Raw genomic sequence first — 16432 nt, forward strand, 5'->3', positions numbered from 1 at the left:
GCACAGCATGTTGTTGTTCTGCCATCGACCCATATATATCCACCGTCATCGGCGTGGACCAGAATGCACATAAATAGTCTTGCGGGGCAGCTGCTGGGGCCTTCGCCTTAAACTCACACTATTTCTCCCCGGCTGGCCACAGTTCCAGGGGACTGTACGGCTGTTGACAAGCACACGGCAATAAATCACCATGCTGAGGATTAATAGGAAAGAGCAAAGCGCCCCGGCTCACTGTAGCTGATATGTATTTATTCTAGGCGGCATAGCAATTCATCTCACTGTGTGTGTGTGTGTGTGTGTGTGTGTGTGTGTGTGTGTGTGTGTGTGTGTGTGTGTGTGTGTGTGTGTGTGTGTGTGTGTGTGTGTGTGTGTGTGTGTGTGTGTGTGTGTGTGTGTGTGTGTGTGTGTGTGTGTGTGTGTGTGTGTGTGTGTGTGTGTGTGTGTGTGTGTGGCCTGAGGCGAATTCAACATGTCTATGCATACATTACCTCCCATGATGCCACCACTATGGAGTGATTGCCCGTGGGGATGGAGTCAATGTTTATCACAGAAAGCGTTTCAGCTGATCAAAGATTACCGCTGAGACAGAGCGCGTTGTTCCTGTTTCCGCTGGGGCAGATAAGTTGTCACCCGAGCGCCACAGACGCTATTGTTTTTCTGCAGCGTAAACCTTACGAGAAAGCAAATCATTTCGCGTGTCACGGGTGCAGCGGGGGGGAGGGGGAGGGCGAGGGGGATTGCTAAAGCGGTGCGCTCCTCACATCTCATCTGGCGGATTTGGAGCCACGCGTGTTTTAAACATGGGGACAACTGATGTGATTTAAAATATCTGATGTCTCTTTCACTTGGTGGTAAACGGCAAGCGGAGTTAAATCAGGTCAACGGGACCCCAGGCAGTTGGCAACATGGATAAAGCCTTGATATGTTAAAATGATACATATGATACGACAAGATAAATATAGGCTGAAAAAAGAATGCTACCATGATGATCACATATATTTTGGTTTAGTTTTTGGTTTCGTCTTAATCCACCTGATGACCTTTGTTGCATATTGCTCTCCATCTCTGTTCCCCCCTCATTCCCCGTCAACTCTTGAATTAAATCCCAAGAATACTTTAAACAAGCCTTTCAAAGAAGAAAAAAATATTGAAAAAACGTATAAGTAAAAGTAAGTAATGCTCAATGATTCCATGTCTTTCCACCAATGGTGCACACACACACACACACACACACACACGCACACGCACACACACACACACTGTACTTTTCTTCCCAGGACACTAACGGGAAACTTGCCTGAATATAATTAGTGGAGCAACTTTATGTCATAGTTTGCAGATTTAGTTAATCTCATGCTAAAGTTGATCTGTCACTCCTATATTATATACATATTACATTAAGGCCATAAGCTATAAAGTTTTAATTGTTTTTTCCTTTTGCTTCTTTTGCCCTCCGGGCTGTTTTCAACATAACAATAAATTAAGTTATGAGTAATTAAATGAGAAAAAAGGTGCATTTGTTTGCTCATCAAACACATACTTTACTTATGTATTTCAATACATTCAAGATATCTTGGTTCTAATTAATCATTTGTACCTGTTCACAGGAGGTCAACTGAGCTCTTGCACATATTTGCATATCAGTTGTAATGAGTTGAGCGACTCCCCCGTTAGTGCTTGTTCTGATATTTACTTTCGGATTATGTTTGTACTGTAAAATATGTCGTACTGAGACCAATTGGCTCCTGCTCAGCCCTTATTGTCTCTAATCCTGTCACAGGTATGTCTCTAATGATTGAATTCCGCTCTTCAACCTATAATTATTTTACGTATGTTAAGGACAGAGCAGTTAACCTAGAGTCGTACACGAAGACCTGGGGTTAGTTATAGCATTAGCAGTGACAGTTAGCATATTTTACGACACAAGGAATTACACATGAATCCAAGTTTGTCAACACACACACACACAAAAAAGACGTTTCCCTCCAGATTTATTAAAAGTGCAGTAAAAAAAAAAAAAAAAAGTGTTGCGACCGGCTCCCGAGGTGTCTGCAAAATCAAAACATAAATCTTGTAGGTTACTGCCTGCTATATGCATGCAGGCGGCCAGCATGGCCCACCGTGGCATTGTCTCCTGTACTTGTACATCATCGTCGTCATCATAACACGAGTTTTTGTGTCTGTAAACCACCAAGTTCAGTTTAACACTTATGCTAATTTGAGGTCAAACCATGACTGTATTGCAAATCCTCCTCTCCCTTAAGCATCCTCCATCTGTCTCTTACCCAATATATGACATCTAAATTCAATAAAAGCAGCTTCGGAATTAATATCTCACTATGTAATTTACACCGATCAGGCCACAACATGAAAAAAAAGTTTTTTTGTGTTGTGGCCTGATCGGTTGTATGCTGATTCAGTGTAATTGCTGATGGTATTTTTTTTTCAGCTCAGAGACAGTTTTTATGATTTTTTTTCCCCCACATGCTGCGTTTAAAATAAACAAACAAAAAAACGTTTAATAGATTACGCTGCACGCGGAGAACCTGTGATAGCATTAGCTTTATTGACAGCGGATTGAGGCTTTCAAGCATCGGCTGTCTCGGTGATTCATTGTGTGAAGCGGCGAGAAGAGCGGGCGTCCAGTCCTGCTTAGATGAAACCCCCTGGAGGTGAATTTCCTGATTAAAGCCCCCCCCCCCCCCACTCCCCACCTCTCCATTCAAATCCTCGTGTGTGTGCAAGTGCATGTGGTTTCACTTTTGTGTAGTGTTGCCCGTGTGAATTATTGTGGTTTCATGTGCAGTTTGGGTTCACGGTAGTGTGAGTGCATGTGGTGTGGTTGCATACTTGCTTGTGTGCAGTGTACGTGCATTTATTTCTGCTTTTTTTCTGCTTTTATGAAGCCATAGTAATCCATATTCTGAGAAAAAACAATCATAGGATGCTCATTTCTCTTTGGCCTTTTCTTGATCTTACAGTTTTATATGCTGTGATTTCTATAATTTGTATTAATAACTTCTTCTCTTCTTTTTTCCCCACTTTCTTTTGTCCCCTCTGTTAATCATCTTGTACTTACAGCTCTAATAAGTGCTGGATAAATCAAGTGCGGATTGTTTTTACTTGTGGGGCCTATACATTTGTTCGTATTGTGCACATGGATCCTCCTTTGCTTGTATCTTGTGTGCAAAATGTATTTGTGTGACTAGCATGTGAATATGGACCCTGCGTACGTGCATCTGTGTATACGTAGTGTGTGTGTACGCATCAGTTTTATGAATGTGTATCTCTTGTGTGTTTGTGTGTTGCGCAGAGGTTATGTCTGAGATGGCGGGGCGCCATGTGGAAGCCATTGAGACCTGGAGCGGCAGTGAACATGGAAGGTGAGGCACAGATGGTAGTGGTTATCCCCTGGCTGCTCTGGGTAACCTGACCTGCAGGGGAGGACCCCTCTGCCTCCCAAGGACCAGACGCCACATGTGTTGCGTGAGAGTAAGTCACCCAAAACTCAGGAACCGCCTCTCGGCTTCCTGACTGCCTGTTCTCATAGCCGGGGCCTGTTTTTTTAAGCGAGGATCTAAAACAACAAACTGGGGGGGGGGGGGGAAACCGGGATCAGACAGCAGAGCAGTTCAGGGACAGGACCATGAGGTCCTGTGAAGATGTTGTTAAGAGTCTGATTCACGAGTTGATCCTGAACAAAGTTTGTCTGCATTCGCACCTCACACCGTGGTCAGAATAAAAAAATGTCCTCGTCATGTATTCTCCCTACAGACATGTTTACCCTTTACATTAGGTAGTCGAGTGCAGTGGTGGGTTTTTAATTTTTAGAGTACAGTACTTCTCATTTTAATGCTTCTCCATACGTAAATAGTTTACTCCGCTACATGTTTTTGTACAAAACCATATTGTCATCTTTGAAAATATACTTCCTTGCTTCGGATTAAACTACGCAATTGCACATATAGTTTTTAAAATTGGTTTCATATAGACCAAACCTTAATAAAGCAATAATTACTGTTACATCATTTTGCTGACAATACTTCTGTATATGATTTTTTACAAAGAATCGGATTAGTTTATAAGATATGGCACGTGTAACAGAGTAAACTACCCAACAGCATTAGCTCCAGCGACATGCTGCCTCCGCATGTACTAACAATAGTAACAGTAATCTAATAATAAATCACTTTTGTTTGTCTGCATAACAACTTACTTTTGATGATACATTTATTTATGTATTTGCACATATGACCTGCAGATATAATAATAACCGGATACTGTAGCTACACAAAGATATTCACATGTACTCTACAGACAAATTTACAGTATAACTAAGGGAAGGAGGTTGAATACTAACCTGAAACCTCTCTCAAAAACAAGATGTACAGAATTGAAATAAATAAAATTAAAGAGGGATGTGAAGACAATAATAATACCAAAAGTATTTTACATACATTTTAATAGTAAAACATGAATTGAGTCTGATTTATTTTACTTTTAAAGGATCATTTTTACACCGTTGCATTGATTGCTTTATTTTCATCTCCCTCAAGAGATGTTTTGAGACTTTATGTCTTTGTGCACGTTTATCCTTGTAATAATAATATTGTTTTCCCATCAAAACACCCAATTATCTTGTAAATGCTAAATTGCCCCTTAAATCACATTAACCCCTTATTAAAAAACCAAACTAAGACAAAAATTCTCCTTTTGCAAATAACTGCTGGACACAAAATGTACTTTTCTGAGAAGTCCAAAATCCACTGGAGTGGAAAACACATTTCACTTGTTTAAGTTGCATAGTGCCCCCTAATTGGCTCCAAAGTATAGTCTTGATGTCACAAAATCAGGCTCATATTGGAATATGGGCTATTGTCAAACTCTGCATATACACTCATTCTGCAGAGTGAAAGTAATCACACGACGTAGCGAGCGAAACACAGCAGACCTGAGAGCGTTGCTATTATATGTTAGAATGCAATGAGAATTAGAATTCAACAGAAGATTTGTGTGTCCATTAATATACTGCATTTGGCCTTTTTAATCAGCAGTCTCTCTCTTTTTAATGCATAAAGAAATTTTGAACCACCCAGAGTATTAAAACATTCATAACCAGCTGCATTGCACATAATGAAGACTAATGCTCCTTGTTCTGCTAAAATCAGTGTTTTGAGTCGTTGCCAGCTCGGCCTCTAGATGGCACTAAGTCACAAGTGTGAACCTTGGGAGAGACGAGGCCGCATAATTAAAATTTGAGTGATAAGTTTTTGATTTAATTAAATGCCCCTCAAGCGAATAACTCACAGCGCAGGGTCGACGTGGATAGAGAATTTAATTTTTTTTTAAGCGGGCAACGTCGGGTCCAGTGTCTCGTAAGATCAAGGCAGCACGAGATGGTACTCAACATCTGCTCAGCGAGAGGTGAGCCACTGCTCGGAAAAATCCATGTCAATGAATAAATGATGGGCTGATGAAGACCTGCTCCAGATATTCTTTCAATGCACACAGTGATGGAGTCTCAGGAATTACTCATCACAAACGGGAGAAACTGCGAGAAATAGGCAAAATGCATAAAGAGAGGGGGCCTGACAAATGTTGTCGCTGAACAAAAAAACAGAATGTAATCACAAACACAAAACACACACACACACACACACACACACACACACACACACACACACACACACACACACACACACAGGCAGAGGCTTCAATGTCTCTGTGGTGTTTTGATTTGTGATTACACTGAAGTTGTGTTGGAACGCGTTTCCCGGGGCCTGTCAGGGACGTCGCATTGACAGTAACGACAGGCTGACAAGCAATGGCTCGCTCTGCACAAAGTTTCTGTCAAACCTCGACTTTATGCCGTGCGCTGTAGTTTCTCTCCCTGAGCACGTACAGTATGCCGCGTGAGTCAGATTTCATATATGATTTGCTGTGCATTCAGGGGACATGGCGCGGCGCAGACTGGTTGTGGGCGCGCTGGCAGTTTTGTGGACGCGTCAAGAGGAATCACAAGAAGCAAAAAAATCCCCTGCTCTCCAAAGACTGGAAATATCAAATGTGCGTGACACAAGCACATATGGGCTAACTTTTAGTCACTGTCATGTAGTGGCAGTTGTATCCCTGCTGCTGCTGGGGTTTTTTTTTTTTTCTTTCTTCATTTGTTCTACGCATCTTCATGCTGTTGCAGTTGCAACACTTTCAACTTGAAAAAATAAATATCACACCCCTCACGTGGGGCCGAGCTGCCGTGCCCGACTCCGGCCACTGGGGACGTTTGGGCTTCAGCGTCTCGCTCTCTGACAAGTAGACACGAGTCGCTCGCACTTAAACCACCAACCCTGCGATTACAGACCGACCCTCTGTACCTTGCGATCCACAGCTGCTCTGAAATATATAAAATCAAATGGTGTTTTTTTTTGTTGTTGTTGTTTTATCTCAGTGTAACTCTTCGTTTCTACCTTGAACCAATCGATTAACCATTCACAGGGCTGACTAAAACATTTTTGGTTAATCTCTGTTTTATGTACTTTCAGCGTTTTTTCGAATGCTTTTAATGATGATGATCTCTTAATGGAGGTTTTTTTTTTGTGCTGTTGCTCTTGTTCGAGTGCCTCTTCATAGACGCCCATAATGTAAATTCGGTACAATGTTACGGCCTCCAGCCAAACACGACTAAGTGATCACAACCAGAGAGTTAAAAGGTATGAAGGGCAGACTGCCATTAAAGGTAATAGCCTCGTTACTAGGCTGGGAGCTGGGGTGGGGTGGGGAGGGAGGGATGGAGGGATGGAGGGCCGGCATCACACGTGACCCACCTCATCGCATCTGTCACTTCTGGGACCAGACATATCTCACAGGTTTTTTGTTCCCCGTTTTTTTTTTCTCTCTCTATCCAATTACAAAGCAGGTTGAGCATTTGTTTCCCAATTAGGGACCAGCCCCGGTCTGCGGCGACTGGGGGGAAATCGTTAGAAGAAGGGAAAAAGGTGTAGCTAGAGCAGGTGATCTCTAGCATCTGATAATGTAATGTTTAATGAAGTCCTCCATGTACGTTGAACAAGGGAACAACCTTTTGATGTCTGCAGAATCTCCCCCGAGATGCCCCCCCCCCCCATCCCCCCGCCCCCACAACCACCTTCCGCATTACACACAAACCCACACTCCCTTTCTGTTTTTTTCCTTATCTTTCGAGATATTTTGGCTCTCAGCATGTTCTCTGACTCATGTTCGGTGGTCAAGAAATACACATACGTCAACTGGAAAATAAACAATTATGCATCGCCCCCGCAATATGCTAGATTATGTGTATATTTGATATGATGGTACGACAAGTAAATCTGCATTCATCAGGTGCATATTCACAAACTGTTTTAGGTATAGGTAGATAGATGGGTGGATAGATGGATAAATGGATAGATTGATCTGCTGCTATTCCCGCCACTACTCAATAATGATAGTCATAAAGAGTACTTTAATTTGAGGGTATTTAAACTTATATGTTACTTTACAATTCTACTCCATTACAAGTACGTCTTTCTGACAACTATGTACTTTAAGATTTTACAGAGGAAATAAATGATTATGTTATATAATATGGTGCCTCAGCTACTTTTCTCCATTAAGCAGCTTATACCTGTGTAAAAATTTGAATGTAGGATTTTTTCTAGTGATTGACTAATTTTTTGACAAAGTGTTATGACCACACTTACAGTAACCAATGCAAATGTTTCCCCCAGTGATCATTGCTTTGGTAATTTGGGGTGGTAAGACATCTAGATTTCTGAGAAAAAAAATTCTAAAGGCATTCAGATCACAAATTATGTGAGTAATATTGATAAAAATGATTTCAAACAGGTTTTAACTACATATTGAAATAGGTTATACTATGGCACCTACATCAGCATTTCCACCAAACTTAGTTCAAGGTCAAATTTTGGATTTTTGAAGTCACAACAAAATACCTACTATTATCATTATCATTTACATCCATATAGTCACAACATATATATTTAGAGAAGTAGTTCTAAAATATTCAATGAAGTTTCTCAAGTTTCATGTTAACTACTATTCTAGAAGCAGCATGCTAATACTCCAATACTTCTACTTCTACTACATGCTATATTTTCACAAATACTGTTAGTTTGGATCGTAGAGTTTGTAGTAATATTGTAGTATATTTAGTATATTATTACGAGAGTTATTTCCCTGTCAGCTTTAACATCCAAGAGCCAGTCTGTCAAAGTAGATGTGGGTGGATACTGCAGCCAGTCAAATCCAGGTCAGCAGTGGTGGGGGGTGGGAGTGTGTTTGTCTGTGTGTGTGTGTGTGTGTGTGTGTGTGTGTGTGTGTGTGTGTGTGTGTGTGTGTGTGTGTGTGTGTGTGTGTGTGTGTGTGTGTGTGTGTGTGTGTGTGTGTGTGTGTGTGTGTGTGTGTGTGTGTGTGTGTGTGGGGGGGGGGGGGGGGGGGGGGGGTATTGGTCGTGGGGGTTACTATACGCTGGGCAAACGATGTGACTGAATTGACAGTTTCCATACAAGCAACAGGATCTGACCAAGATAAGCCTCTTGGGAGTCGTGCGGTCCTCTCTCTCAGTGGATTATGCTCACACACACACACACACACACACACACACACGCACACACACACACACACACACACCTCAGCAGTCTGTCTGTACACACATCTGTCCATATGTCAGTCTCTCTGTCTGCGATTCTGTCTCTGTTTTCCCTTGCTGACTTCTCTGGTCGGCGCCTCATGCAGACAAACGGGTCCAAAAAAAATCCTACTTTGGGGATTTTCTGGTTCTTTCAGGTCTTTGTGGAGACTGAGTGCCCCCCCCCCCCCCCCCACACACACACACACCCTCCTACACATCTGTTTCTCATTCACATCCTGGGTCTAAGTTCAGTTTAAGACGGGGGGACGGGAGGGGGTGTTCAGCATCTCAAGTCCTTCACATGTAGTTTTTCTTTTTTCCCACAAATAATTAAAGAGTTTGCTTCCAAAATGTGAGATCCAGCATTTTTAGAAACAGAGGTGCTGCTTACTCTAAGGAAATGATTAAAACACAGTAAAGATGAGTGCGACTTTTAACAGGTGACAGCTGTATGATATTTCTTGACTAACTAATTGCACATTATTCGTTACAGTCTGGAATTTGGAGAATTTTCAAGAAATTATCAAATATATATCCATTAATCCAAGGTGGCTCCACTTGTTTCACTATTTTTTTTGTGTCAAAATCGGGGATATCTAAAATTCTGTTCCTCTCTTTCTGCTATCTGACCCATCTGATTAACGTTAATCAGTGATGTATGACCTGACACTGATGCAAGCCTCTAAATGCCATTAACGATCAATTATTACTATTGTTATTATTATGAGAGCTTATTCTGAACATCTTGCGAGAGTTGCGCATTTAGTAACCCCCAGAAACGGGCGAGGTACTTAATTCTTGCGGGTTCAGGTTGAGCTGACATGGCGGTCGCTGTTGGCCACACCACATGGTTTTTACTGCCTTTGTTGCAATGAGGACCACCAAGTCAGGTTCAGGTTGGTCTGGGGGGGGGGGAGTAAAAACGGCAGCAAGTCTCCACATATTGAGCATAGTACACGCGCTACATGTTGTACATTAGTCATCTTAAACTGTGGATTAACAATTCCACATACTGTTTGAATACCGTGAATCTGAATGTCCGGTTATAGATGTTGTTGCAATGGTTTGAGAATCTCAACTGTAGTTTACTCATAACTCGCGCTGAAGATAGACAGATGTTTCAGATTGCACTAAAATGATAATCAGTGAAAAACTTAAGAGAGGTATTTCAACAAAAATATCTGGAACTGTTACAGATAGTGAAAGGAAACGGTTCAGAATGGATTCAGAGACGGGTCTGCCTCGAATTAGGATTTTAAAAAAGAAATACCTAGCATGAGTGCTCAGACTAGCCCGTCTTTTGACACTTTGAAAGTATATATTTTTGTAAATATATTTTCATTCTTAGGTAAAGGTAAAGTAACTTTCTGAATCAGCAGGGAACTGTAGACTTTACCTTAAGTTGCCCAAACAGGAGTAATTGAAACATTTGCTGGTGGCTGTTTTCAGTTGTGCATTGATACATGTTTGGTGCGCTAAATCAACAGTGTAAGACTTGCGGTTGGGTACACCAGGACAAGTCCAGGGATCAGTAGGCAGGTGGTTTCGTCAGAAAAGCTCACAGCCAGTCCCTCTCCGTGTGCCTGTCATTCGGGGTGCACGCGAGAGCGTGCTGCATGTTTGATTTAAGACTGGGCTCAACGGCAACGGAGTTTCAACCCATACCGACTTTGACCGAGCCAGGTTTTTGATTGTGATAAGTAAAATGAATACATCCATCTATGAAGTGACATCGATAGTGGTCAGCAATGTACAGAATCAATATCTTCATGATATCTCTGACATTATTGTCTTAAGTAGGCTTTGAAAAGGTATTTGAACGCTGCTAATTATCCCGTAGCATGTATTGCGTTGCAGTGCGGAGGCTCATGAACACGCTTGTTGTGTTTTATTTAATTTTTTTTTTTTTTTTTACAAATACCTTTGCTTAAAAAAACATTACACAATGCATTCCTTATTCAAAACAAAGGCGGAGACTACATGATATAATACAATAAAAACCTCTAATCTTGATCAAATATATTAAGAAGACAAAATGAATTTGACCTTCATTTCTGTTTATATTCTACTTAGACAAAGAGAACCAGTAATGGTGGATTTGTAACATAAAAAAATAATAATATCAAAGCCATCAACCACCATTGAGGCGATGAAATGTCATAGGTGGAAATAAAATAAGGCAGAACAATAACTTTCAAGACATTACACCTCAGACTGTGAGGTGTATTTTTAGTCACAGTTGCGGTAAATACATGTAAACAATACAGTTGTTACGGAGTCTGTGGCCTATTTGACCGCACAAAGGCATTTTGTGTCTCTTATTTTCCTAAATGAGGGATTTCTTTGAATCGCCGCTTTAGATGAGCGCTCGTCCTTCATTATTCATGTTAATTTATGCGACAGTATACCCAACTAATACAATTTTGGAATATATAAGTGTGTCTTGGTCCACAGTAATGAGATATGCCAATAATAATATGTAAATTTGGTGAATTATTGAATAGGCATGACTGAGGATTTCTTATTAGTTTGCATGTTCATCTAAAAAGAAATTCCATCAATTTTTCAGAGTGCTTCTCGTTGCCCCGGCCAATAAGTAAATCTAATCAAACATTGAAATCAATAATTCAGGTGTTTATGTGCTGTTGTGTGCATGTGTGTAGTACAGTAGATTTAGTTTTGTCTGGTCTTCATTTACAAGATATCGTCCCCCAAAACTTTGTGTGGGTGGAAGCCTGACTTGGCACCGATTGCACTGTAATAAACTCGTGAATGATCCGAAATCAATACAGTTTATCAACCACTCGCTGGCGATTATTGCTAAGTGCTTATTTTAATTACTCTGCCCCCATCATTAGCTGTTGTAAAAATACTGCAGTACACTAAGAGCAGCTGTAAATGTACACCGGTGAATGTATGTGATATATATATATATATATATAGTATTTCAGCAGCCTGTGGTGATCTTGTTTTCAAAAGAAAAAAAAAATTGTGCCAAATATGTTTTTTTTTTTTCTTCTTCTCCCTCCTCTTCTTCTCCATTCCCCTGCCTCATTTGCAATGATTATGTTATCAGGGCAGCCAGGCAAAAGGGTGGAGCAACCATAATTTCAGCGCGGGATTAGGCAGAAATAACGAGGTCACCAAGTTACAGTTGCCATGGCAACGACACATCCAAGAACACAGGATGCCATTGCTTAAAAAAAAAAAAAAAATATATATATATATAGAGAGAGAGAGAGAGAGAGAGAGAGAGAGAGAAGAAACAGGGCCCAGGATTTTTCCTCTCTCTCTCTGTGTCTATATCTCTGTGCCTCTTTTTTTCATACCCCTCCTTTTCTCTCTCTCTCTCTCTCTCTCTCTCTCTCTCCCCCCCCCCCCCCCCCCCCCCCCCCCCCCCCCCCCCGTCCTCTCCTTCTCCCCTTCTCCGTTTTTTTTTTCTCCTTTTTTTTTTTCTTCTAGGCAGCGAGGAGCAGAGGGGAGCAGTTCACTTTCACTCCCCTCTGTTTTTGCGCAGCCTTTTGTTTCTGAACATATTTAGAATAATAAATTCACTGTTGAGTACATTTGCATCTTTCTTGTATTCATATTTGAGGGAGGGGGTGGTGGAGGGGGGCTGTTTCCTATCATTTCAAAGTGGCTGTACCTGCTCTATGAAGCTCATTAGAAAGCAACCCTCCTCCCTCTCCTCACCCCTTTCACCCAAACCTCCCACAGTCTTTAAAAGAAAAAAATCTTCCTCCAAGTTCTCCCACATATTATTTGCCTGATTTTTGTTAAGGGGAAAACTATGTGAAGTCAGCGAACTCAGGACATTTTGAGCAATAAGAAAGAATGGTTCCTTTTTCTTGTCTTTTTCTTTTGTTTTTTTTGAGGGGAAACAATTGATCCAATGCCCTGGTCTGAGCATTGATTTGGATTGAAGTTGCCAGAAGCTTTTGGGCTTCTGTTCAAACAGATATCTATTCCCGTGTTACACCTGGTTGCTGGTAAGACCAGAGCCCCAGCATGCCCAGCTCAACACTACGCAAAAGTCCAATAATAATCAGGCCTGGAGACAGCATCCAGTCCAGCGCTGTAATTTTCAAGCACTATTGATCATCTTTGGGATGATGCCGATTACACAAAGCCTAAAAGAACCCCCCAAAAAACACGAGGGATTCATTTAGCAGTGAACCATAACGTGTGTGTGTCCAGTTTAACAGTCTGAATGATAACGACAGTGAAGCTCAGCTACAGTTTTAACAAACGCTGATAAAACTCAACCTGCTCAGGAATAACCTACAGTTTTTTTTCTCCATTCTACACATCATATAACTCATATGGAACTGGATTCACCATATTATATAAAATTACTATAAATACTTCATATACTGTACTTTACATGTGTGCACACAATGGTGTACGATCATGTAGTGATAGAACAATGTGAAAATACTAAGTTACAAGTACAAATAAAGGTACATAAGTACAATAAAAGTGCAAAAGTATTGCACAGAAATGTTTTAAAACCTCAATTTTTAAAATATGATTTGGCTTGTAAGCAGCATTATATGGGTGGACTAATATTTTACAAGCTGGTTATACTTTGTACGAAGTGAAAAGAAGTAAAAGTACAATATTCCCCTCTCAAATATACTGGAGGTCGTGTTACAAAGTAATAAGTCAGAATAGATAATACAGTACTTCAGTGAATGTAATTAGTTTCACTCTACCAATGTACAAACGGCATCTTTAACATGTAGATTATATGACGTATATTCAAAGTAGTGACATTTCATATTTTCTGATTTTGTTCTGTGATATGCTATAAAATATAACATAAGGGCAAATCATTGAAGTCCCCCTATTTATCATATACAGTATAAACACTTTACAAATATTGTATAATTAATTAACGATTATACTCTTTTTGATATATTTCATTATTCCCCAGCCTCCACTTACATGTTTACCACGACATACAGTTGTTAACAAACACATTAAATACACTTAGATGTGGTGACTACATTATAATGTGTTAATAACATGTATTAAATGTGTTACATATGGCTAATAAATGCGAAATATGGAGACCTAAACAGTTATTAGCATCTGTGTTCGTGGCATTATTCATACATTGCACATACTGAATCGATACACACCAGCCTGTGGCCAATTGATCTGAATCTGAAGCATTAACTTTTGGTAGTTTGGCAACCTGTACTCCAGTGGCACTCCTACGGAAGATGCACCCGTGAAACACACCGAAAAAGAACTCTATGAGTGAACGTCCAGATGCTCAAAACATGTAATGAGAAAAAACTATAAATATTTCTCCTCAAATCACCAAGAAATAACCTTGAGCAACTAGGAGGAATCGGCCCTGAGCTGCTGTGTGTGTGTTGTGTTATGAAGGTGCGGGTCGGGCGGCAGGTCACCACAGCCGCTCTCCGCCTTCAAACACGGATCCAGTCGGCCTCTTAAAAACACTTTACCTATTCAGCGCTAAAACTAAAACTACACCATAGCCCACCCCATCCCATCTCCCCTCTCTCGCTCTCATCCTCCCTCTCTCTCTTTTTTTTTTTTTACTCTCCAGCAGTTTAAAATTGATCTTTGAGACTAAATAGAGCGGCTTTAACTACACGCGTGGATTTAATTTAAATTAGGGCCGTCGCGGCGAAATGTTCTGTTTTCTACGAAGAGCAGAGGAACACTCATTGTGTTTGGTATCTGGAATATTCTCTCTCTGCCTCACATCAGGTACCAAAGCATAGAGAAGATGGTCTGCGTGTGTGTGTGTGTGTGTGTGTGTGTGTGTGTGTGTGTGTGTGTGTGTGTGTGTGTGTGTGTTTTGTATGTGTGCTTTGAATCCATGTGCGTGTGTCCATGAGCAAGTGTGTGTGCGTGTTTTATGTATGTGTATTTGTGTGTGTGTCCATGAGCAAGCGTGTGTGTGTGTGTGTTTTATGTATGTGTGTGTGTGTGTGTGTGTGTGTGTGTGTGTGTTCGTGTGCGAGTGTTCGTGTGCGTGTGTTTGTGTGTGTCTTCATGAGCAAGCATCTGTGTGTGTGTGTGTGTGTGTGTGTGTGTGTGTGTGTGTTTGCAGGCGCATGTGTGCGAGGCTGCTGCCATGCCTACGAGATGGGGGATGGTAGCAGCACAGCCAGCTATTTTTCTTTCTTTCTTTCTCCTCCCGAACATCAAGTTTGGTCTCCCATCGGCTGCGTCCTCCACAGCAATGGTTGGCTGCTGGTTAAAGATTTTGGTGAAGACGTGTATCCACAAAGAAAGATATTGGTTATTGATTAATTCGGTCAGGTGCGGATGTTTATTGGTCCATAAAAAATATAATCCATGGTGATTAAAACAAAATATCGTCATTAAAGGTGCACTGTGTACTGAGCGAAGATGTTACTGAAGGCAATTTGCTCGACACGGATGTTTATTAACTAACTCGTACATATTTGAATGTTAGCTGACTAAGATATGAATGGTGCAGGTGTTTGCAGGTTGTAATTAATAAATGGCGTTGATTTGAATTGAATTGCTTTCTTTAAAAAAACAACAGATTGCAGATTGGGGCCTTTACTGGCTGAGTAAAACATTGGAAATGAAGCAGCCCTGATGGAAGATAGACTCTGAGTCGTCTGTCCGCCTCCTCCACATTGTTAACTCTTGTCATCCTTCTCTCTGTACCTGCGCGGTCTTCGTCTGTTGGAGTAAGTGCTGCACAGTAAATATCTCAAACAACCCGATTTGTAAGATTAAGGCGAAAAACATGAAAAATGCAACGCTCACATTCATACGCCCCGTTTTTTTTTAAGGTTTGATTCTGTTCAAACTGCTGAGCGCACGGTGAGTTAGACAGACGCCAGATGGTGATTGGTTTTGATGGCAGAATGGATTTTGGACAACTGAACGTTATTTTTGATGCCAAAAAAGTGAAGTCAAAACTTTCTGGATTCTGACTGGAGATGTGCTGAAATGAACACATGAAAAGAATCACAACTTTTTTTTATTAGGGGCTGGCATTGATTGATTCAGCCGGGGAAGCTGTCAACGCTATTTTGATGCCAATAAGGGCAAACAATGACTCAGATCTCATCCGCCGCTCACAATGTCGAAATAGATGCGCGAAAAGCAGCAACATTGTCGGCGTGACACTCGTTCCTCTGCCAGTATTTCTATAGTTGAATCCTCATCAGAGGTAATTTAGATCCTTCGGAGAGTTTTGGAGGCGTCTCCAAGCCATAGCCACTTCACGGGGGCGCAATCAACGCTCGGGATCATTGACATTGAACAATAAAACAAAGGAATTTGCCCTGGGAGTTGTGGCACCTATTAGGAGCGCAACAACAGTTTTTTTCGTCTGAGAAAAAGTTTTGCACCGGAGTTGTTGCGAGGCTAATGAGCCCGGCCGGGTGCAGCCCAACGGAAGCTGAATACCTATCAGTGACTATTTGTCACATTGTGGTGCGGAACCCGCAAACACTGTGTGTGTGTCTTGAACGCAGCCAACCCGCCACAGTGACGGGCCGTTTGTGTTCATTCTGCCGCGCGTTCTAATCACTATATCCTAATAAAGATCCCCCCGAATTGCTCACCAACGCCTGCATTTTGGGTAATTAGGATACTGCTCATTGGCAGCCATTGGGGCTAACCTCTGCGTGACCTCTCTCTGTCTGCGGAATGTTGGCCGGCGTTTCATGCCAGCGTCTCGCTCACCAGCCGCTGGCCCGCCGCCGCCGCCGCCGCCGTCGCCGCACCAGCGGCTGCAGG

At 41.5% G+C, this 16432-nt stretch overlaps 1 protein-coding gene across 1 annotated transcript in view; it reads left to right on the plus strand.

Annotated features, from left to right (window-relative positions):
• Positions 1-16432, plus strand: part of qdpra (quinoid dihydropteridine reductase a) — a 59781-nt gene that overhangs the window by 12246 nt on the left and 31103 nt on the right. The window contains exon 8 of the transcript XR_004795957.2: positions 3314-3383. The gene's annotated coding sequence lies outside the window, so the exon portion shown is untranslated. The remainder of the gene's footprint in view (positions 1-3313; positions 3384-16432) is intronic.

The sequence above is a fragment of the Scophthalmus maximus genome, chromosome 9, assembly GCF_022379125.1.
Source record: "Scophthalmus maximus strain ysfricsl-2021 chromosome 9, ASM2237912v1, whole genome shotgun sequence".
Taxonomy (NCBI): Eukaryota; Metazoa; Chordata; class Actinopteri; order Pleuronectiformes; family Scophthalmidae; genus Scophthalmus; species Scophthalmus maximus.